Source organism: Marmota monax, unplaced genomic scaffold (genome assembly GCF_021218885.2).
Source record: "Marmota monax isolate L192 unplaced genomic scaffold, Marmota_monax_Labrador192_F-V1.1 WCK01_AAM20220418_F8-fsc02508, whole genome shotgun sequence".
Classification (NCBI taxonomy): domain Eukaryota; kingdom Metazoa; phylum Chordata; class Mammalia; order Rodentia; family Sciuridae; genus Marmota; species Marmota monax.
The window spans coordinates 1-7,700 of NW_026694695.1; the positions used below are offsets into that span (position 1 = coordinate 1).

The following is a 7,700-nucleotide window of genomic DNA, read 5'->3' on the forward strand; positions in this document are numbered from 1 at the left end:
GCTGGCAATACGGGCCTGAGCACAGCACTACTTCAGGGTCGAGGCCCTGGTTGAAGTGGAGATGCCAGCTCATAAGGGGGTGGGTCAGCAGGTCTCTTTCCCAGTGCTACGGGCACGGTCACTCCACGTCCAAGCACACAGCCATCAGGGGGACTCTCTGACCCTGCCGGGACCAGTTTCAAGTTGCCAAAAAAGCTGTCAGCAATTCCACATCCACATGACAAAATGCTGGGCAGGAAAAGGGTGCTTTGCACCAGGAACACTAATAACTCCGAGAGCTCTGATGGTTCCATAGCTCAATCTGTCCCTATCAACAGGCCAAGAAGACTGTGACCTCCTTACAGCTTGGGAGCCCCTCCACAATTTCATGGAGTGCGAATTAGCAGCTATTACCGGTACCATTGTCGGGGAACTGGCTCTGTGGGGACGGAAGGAAATCTCTCCGAGTGGCCTGGAGATAATTGCAGGCGAGGAGGGTCGGCCTCTAGTTGTGGTCAGAGACTGGGAAATGGGTGCCCTCCTTCTCCTCCTGCTATTGTCCCAGCCCTGTGGTGGCACAGCCTCTGGGGATTTGAGGAGAGTCATGGCAGGAGAGTTTGAGCTCTGGAAGGCGCAGGTCCAGATGGGGCCAGGCAGGCCATTGTCCAGGCTGCCGGATTTAAGGAGGCGCTGATTCTCAGGTTGGTGCCAGTACAGGAACAGGCCCTGAGTGTGAGTGTCTCCCTAAATTCTGACCCCTGGCTGCATTACGTCACCCTGTGCCAACCCTGGAAGGTAGTTCACTGTAAAACCTACGGAAATGGATCTGACCTGTTCCCGGGGCCTCTTCAGCTAGACACCACCAACGTAGCCAAGACCACAGTATTTAATAATGTTGTAAGTTGTAACTTGTCCCCCGCACAGCAGGGGCCCCAGTGGAGTGTCCTTACATTAGCCCTCAGTCCTCCTGCCTGGGAGGTCCGTCTCTTTACTTCTGAGGCCCGAGGAGGCTGTGAGGTTTGCCTGGGATTCCGCAGTTAAAATTCGGCCCAGTCCGTCAGGTTGGGTTTATTTTCTGAGCTCTGAGTCTCCACGAGCTACTAACTAGTCCGCACTGGCAGACGCTTTTGAATCCATGTTTCTTTTCATACTGGGCCAGTGGCAGGCCCAGGGGATGGATCAGTAGCCAGGGGCCTGTGGCTCTGTGGAACCTAACCTTGGCGGGTCCTGACCGACTCCATCACCAGACAGTGAGGGGTCTCTGAGGATTGAGGACAAAAGGCCAAATCTGAAATGAACAGAGCCCATGTCGCAAAACCACATCCAACGCCTCACTATGGTCTTTGTAAGCCCTCCCAGGGTCCAGCTCCTGCCAACCCCGGCCTCACCCCTTCCACTTGCCTCTCATTGGCTGGGCTGTGCCCCTGCCCAGGACCCTGCTGACCACACCTGTTTCCATTTATCTGTGTTTGTAATGGTCACTCCACTCCCGTGGTCCCTTAGGGTCTCCACGTGGCTGACTCTGCCTTGTCATTCAGGTCCCAGGTAGAATGCTACTCCTCAAGGACCATTTCTCTGAACATCATCCAAAGTTGCTCTTGTGACCTCCTCGCAGGGACCCTGGGATTTTGCACGCCCCTCACTCAACCCTAGCTCTGCCCTGTTTCCCAGCATGCTCCTCTGTCACAGAAGAGATCCTGCTTGTCTGCCTGATCTTGGTCTTCACTTTACTGTGGGCGCTCCATTGATGTATCCACTGAGGTCCCCTCTTCACCTGGAACAGGGATGCCACCTAGTAGGTGCTCAGTAAACATCAGTTGGATTATTAAATGAACAAAGAAGAACATTCGTTGTATGAATGTTACCATTGACGTTGCCATTCCTTTGTAACTGCCAACCAAGTATGCCAAGGAGATACTTAGCACTAGTTAGGAATGCTTTCAACTGCAAGTAAAAATACATTGAAATAATGGTAGCCCAGACCAATTGGGTCTGTGTCTATCACACAATATATAAATTGGAAGTGCACAATGTCAGGGCCTCAATATCTATAACTATTGGACTTTTCCTGTTGGTTTTAAAATGCTGACTGCAGCTCCAGCAGTCACACCCACATTCTAGACAGGAAGAGAGTCCAAGAGAAAGATGGAGCAAGAGCCTCAACTCCTCTGACTTATATAAAATTCATAAGTTTTTACAAAAGCTGTGCACTGTATTTTTCCTCGGCATTTTTTGATGATGTGTTTTGGAGCGTCCCAGAGGCAGGTGGACCTGGGAATGAGCTATTTAACTTTTGCAGCTCCCAGCCTCCACATTAGGGTTCAGGAGTGAGCAAGAGATTTGGCATGGGCGTCCATCACAGAGGTTTATTTATTTTTTCTGTGTAGTGCAATTGTTGAGCTTCTGTGGCACATCGGAAGGAGACTTAGAATTGGCCTAAGAGGCTGAGATTTCCTCCTGGTCCCTATGTGAGTCCCTGGAGGCTCTGAACAGAGCAAGCGGAGCGGCCCCTTTGCCCCTCTGCAATGAAGACACACATTCAAAGCCTGAAATAGTCTCTTTCAGGATGATGGTGACCCAGTGTGGGGCAGGGAGCCCTCCTGCAATTGGGCTGCTCCAGAGCCAGCTCAGAGCCGGCAAAGGCTTCTAGAGGATGCCACACTTGAAGGAAGTGACGCTCCAAATGGTCGTTTAGAAATTAGCAAAGGCCACCTTGAGCCTGCGTGTGAGTGAAGAGGTCGGAGTGACCCCCCTCAGCTCCTGAGGCCCAGGAGACCACGCCAGCTTCCCTGGGAGCCAGGCCACAGCTGCCAAGGATGATAGGCAGAGAAGCCACACCTAGAAGTCAGTGGAAGCCCCGGCCAGGGAGACAGCTGGAGGACAGGGAGGAAGTGGGTCCCCAGGAGAATGCCTGGGAGGTGTCCTGCACACTCACCCCGTGATCCCGTCCCTCTCTCTCTTCATCAAGCTCTGGGCTCTGTGTTCCGTGGGACACTGAGGCTGTGTAGCACGGTTTTTCTCATCACAGGGCCTGATGACTGTCACCAGGGATCTCTTCTGTAACCCAGAAGCCCTAAGTGCTGGAAAACAGTCCAGAAAAAATGGACGAAATTGGAGCAGACACTTGTCAAAGATGGATGAAGAGTTAATAAACTCCTGATCATGAGTCCCCAAAGAAACCTAAGATAAATCCCAGGGAGAAAACTCTACAGAACCCACTAGAATGTCTGGTATTAGAAACTGGCCTTTCGGGGGGCTGGCAAGGAGGTGGAGCCCTTGTGGGCTGCTGCTGGAAGGTAAAAATGGGGTGATCCTTAGGGAAACAGCTTGGCTGCTCCTTAAGCTGAGCCTCCCCAGGCTGCTGCATGCATTAGGCCGTGAACCCTGTAAATAGTGTTGGGCGTTACTCTAGGGCATAGGTGGAAAGCTGAGCCCCAGAGGGAACCCGCTGTGTCCCCAAGGACGGGCAAGCATAGAGCCAGCCTGGAGCTCAGGCAGGCATGGGGAGTGGGGACCCTCCCACCCCTAGGAGTGGGGACCCCTTATCTGCAGGAGCCTTTTCTTATTGGGCACCCTGAGTCCTCTCCTAACCACTCCATGCTTCAGTTATTTTATCTACAAAATGGGGGAAAAAACTGTCCTTATCTCGTTGGATTGTGGTAAAAAGAATCAGTTAACCTTGGGGGTTGAGCCTTTGGGGGTAATGCTTCGTGGGTTTCAGCCAGGACGATGAGCCTGGCCCTGGACACAGCACGGGATCCATACTTGTTGCTCAGCCCCTGGCCTCCCCCGCTCATCAAAGGCTGTGTCTGAGCGGGTTTCCTGACTCAGCCAGGCCTGGGTCCCCCACCCCCAGCTCCCCGTGGGAACCATGAGGATTTGTCTGTGATTTTCCTTCTCCCTCCTGTCTTCTGTGGCCGATCACAAATTCTGTTGAATCACGTCTTGTGGAGTTGTCTTGATTCTCTGTACCTGGATTCATCCATCCAGACTGGACTGAGCCTTCCTACCTAGGCCTGCTGTGTCCCCTCCAGGGGGCTTCCAGGCCACAGCCAACAGGAGCTACTTCCCATGGTCTGATCACAACCCTGCACAACCCAAGATCTTCAGAGACACCTTCCCTCAGGTGACATAAAACCCAGGTTTCTGATGTCACTCTCCATGGTGTCTCCCCACTTGTCTCCAGAGCACACGCATCTAAGGCCCATTGCTGTCCTGAATCCCAAAGCCCACTTCCTGCCTTACCTGGCCTCTGAGCCTTGGCACACACCTTCCTTTTGAGCAAACCCTCTCCCTCCTCTGGGCCCACCTGAGAGGGCAGCATGAGGGCTGGGTGTGCACCTCAGTGGTTAAGCCCACTTGTGTTCAGCAGGTGTGAGGCCCTGGGTTCCTCCCCAGCAGTCCCCCAAAATAATAAAATAATCATGTAAGACTAGAAGAGAAGCCAACTCACTTGTTGTAGAATATCTACAAAAATAATCCACAGCAAATATCACACCTAAAGCAGAGGAAGTACAGTTTGGAAATGAGACTCTGATGTCCAGTTATCAGCACTTCTGTTGCGAGTTGAACTGAAGCCTCAGCCTTGCTAATAAAGGAACAAAAGAAACAACATATTTAGAGACTGAGAGGGAAGAAACGAAACTCTCTTGCAGGTGGCGTGATTATCTATGCAGAGGACATCAAACTAGAGAACTTTTAAATCAATAATTTTTAAAAAACAACTTTTTCGATCGATAAGCAAATTTCGTAAAGAAACTTGGATACAAAATCAATATAAAAATCAATAGCATTTTTGTATCCAAGCAACAGATGCTGAGAAAATCAAATTAAATAATGTTGCCACTTACAAGAGAATAGAAAGATAAAATGCTGAATTCTAAATTGAATGAAAGATATTTGTGACTCCTGCAAGACAAAGCATCATTGAGATAAATGAGGGAAGATGTGTCTAGCTAGATACACCCCTGCTCATGCATCGAAAACTCCAGGAGCAAATGTGTTCGTGAAGTTTCACCGTGACGCCAACGGAAACCTCAGGAGATATTTAAGTTGCTTCTAAAATTTATACAAAGATGTAAAGGGTTAGGGACAGGTAAGAAGAGTGAATTTGGAGGAGTTGGCCCCTCAGATCTCATGAAGCAATGCGGTGATTGCATCCAGACAGTAAGGGGGCTTGACTGTCACACGGCCAATGGAACAGTGTGGGTGGCCCACTTAGAAACAAGCTGCCCTCACAGACCCTTGTAGCTCAGGTGGTCCTGCAGCGGGGGAGTAGTGCTGGCCACATCAGACACCACACAGGGAAGGAACTTCTCTTCATCCAAATACCATCTTGAGTACATGGAAAGGAAATCTCAGAATGGAGAAAAGATGGGCCAAGAAATCGGTAAAAAAAAATATGCAACACCCTTAGCAATTAGGGAAACGCCAATCAAAACTACACTGAGATTTCATCTCATTCCAGTCGGAGTGGCAGCCATCAAGAATAAACAAATGATAAATGCTGGAGAGACAGAGAGAAAAGGAACACTTGTACACTGTTGGTAGGATTATAAACAGTATAGCCACTGTGCCAATCAGTAGGGAGGTTCCTCAAAAGACTAGGCACGGAACAACCCCCTGACCCAGCTCTGCCACTCCTTGGTCCTTATCCTGAAGATTTAAAGTCAGTAGACTATAGCGACACAAGCACACCCATTTTTATAGCAGCACAATTCACAATAGCCAAACTATGGAACCAGGCTAGGTCTCCATCAGTGGATGAATGGATAAAGAAAATGTGGTAAATATACACGATGGAGTTTTATTCAACCACTAAAAAAAAATGAAATTATGTCACTTGTAGGAAAATGGATGGAACTTGAGTCCATTAGGTGAAGTGAAATCAGCTAAAGCAGAAGGTCAAAGGTCATATGTTTTCTATGTGGAAGCCAGAGAGGAAAAAGGGAAAGCTAGGTGGGGTGTATGTGCAGGAATGTAATGATAACCAAAGGGGGATCAGCAGAGGAAAGGAACCAGGGTGAGGGGTAGAGGGGGGAAGAGCTGGGGAGTGATACTGACCAAATTATATCATTATTATACATGTTAGCATGTGCTAACATGTAACAGCCAATCCCATCATCATGCACCCATAAAAATGGGGAAAGACAAAGCAAAAAGCAAAAAAATACTACAAAGTCATATGCAAAGGACATTCAAACCTGATAGAAAAAAAAGGCAAAATTCTTGAAAAGACAATTCAAAAAATTGGGGGGGGTGGTTAAAGCCCAAAGAATCAATAAATCCATCAGAATGATTTCGGCCTCCTGAGTCACTGAAGTACCAATGAATGTCATGAGGAGATTACTAATATCCCACCCAAATGGCCAAACAGTTTCCTCATGTTGGTGGGAAAATGTAGTAAATGAAATTCTCTATGCTGCCCGTGGGAATGGAAACCAGCCAGCAACTATGGAAATTACTCAGCATTATCTTCTAAAATGAAATTCGTTGAAACTCTCCGACCTCAAGTTTTACATGAGCAGAATCACCTCCACAGGGAGGTTCCTGGGGACTGGAGGTGTGGCCAGAGACGGAGCATGTGCTTAGCAGGCACAAGGCCCTGGGTCCTTTCCCAGCACCAAAAAGAAAAGAAGGAAGGAAAGAAGGAAGAGAAAAAGAAAAGAAAGTTACTGACAACTTTTATTAAAATAGCTTGTAATCTGTCACAGGGCCGATGCTCCTCGTGGGCGGATGGGTAAGTACCTGTTGGCATAGTCACACGGGACACCCAGGGCAAGGTGGAAACGGATGCACCCTGGGGACACAGGCACGTGTAGGTGAGCAACAAAGGACTATGGCCCTGCACTGATTCCCTCCATGTGACTCAGAACAGACCCGGCTGACTGTGGCTTGGGCCCTGGAGGCCTGGGGGGAAGCACCTGTGGGGCTCATCAGCAGGTCCAGCAGAGGACTCGGCCAGTCTGGTGTTTACTCCTTGACCCGTGTTGAGGTCAAGGTCGTGTTTGTATTTACTTTGCAATTATTCATCAGGCTCTCCGTTTCTGATGTGTGCCTTTCCCGGTGCATGGCTGTGAGGGTTCAGGTTTTAGAGAACCCTTCAAAAATCGTACGCAGGGGTCAACCTCATATTTTTTAAGGAGGAAAACTTTGTGCTATTTCATTCAGTGCTCTGAATCTTGTTACCATTCCATAAAACTGACGAATTTCCATTAGTTACCGGAGTGTCATTACCATGAGGACAGTTTTGCTCAGAAGGTACACGAGGGGAGAGAAGTCTCAAATCAAATCTCGACTGTCTAGAGCTGTGTTCTTTCCAGAGCCCTGGGGCAAGCGCTCTCTTGTCTATGAAATTTGCATGGTGCTACTCCAGGTCCCATAACAATGGTGGGGGAGAAAAAGAAACACTGTGGCTGTTTTGCTGCAAGCAGAGAGTATTTGTAATTATGCTGATTTATCCTTTGGTTCATTTCCCATGGTGAAATTCAGATGCACAAAGATGAGTCTGCTAAAAACAAAATAGATTGGGGGCTACCACGCTTTGCTGTTGACCCCGAAAAAAATGTAGAAGTGCTGAATTGAAATCGTGAATTGAATGTGCTTTTAAGGACTAAACATATCTCGTTGATTTAGGGTTCCAGTGCACCTCATCTTTATGAAATTGTGAGAGAGATGGAGCCTCCCAAGCTGATCCGCCATCTCATATCATTTATTCTACA

General features: G+C 48.7%; 1 long non-coding RNA gene across 2 annotated transcripts; it reads right to left on the reverse strand.

Annotated features, from left to right (window-relative positions):
* Positions 1 to 847: 847 nt before the first annotated feature.
* LOC124078563 (uncharacterized) lies at positions 848 to 4,636 on the reverse strand. 2 transcript variants are annotated; one of them, XR_006846948.2, is made up of 3 exons: positions 4,433 to 4,636; positions 2,915 to 3,059; positions 848 to 1,267 (listed from the first exon to the last, which is right to left on the reverse strand). It is a non-coding gene; the product is annotated as an uncharacterized LOC124078563 (long non-coding RNA). The 2 variants fall into 2 exon arrangements; XR_006846947.2 differs by having other exon boundaries at positions 848 to 3,059.
* Between the last annotated feature and the right edge of the window lie 3,064 nt (positions 4,637 to 7,700).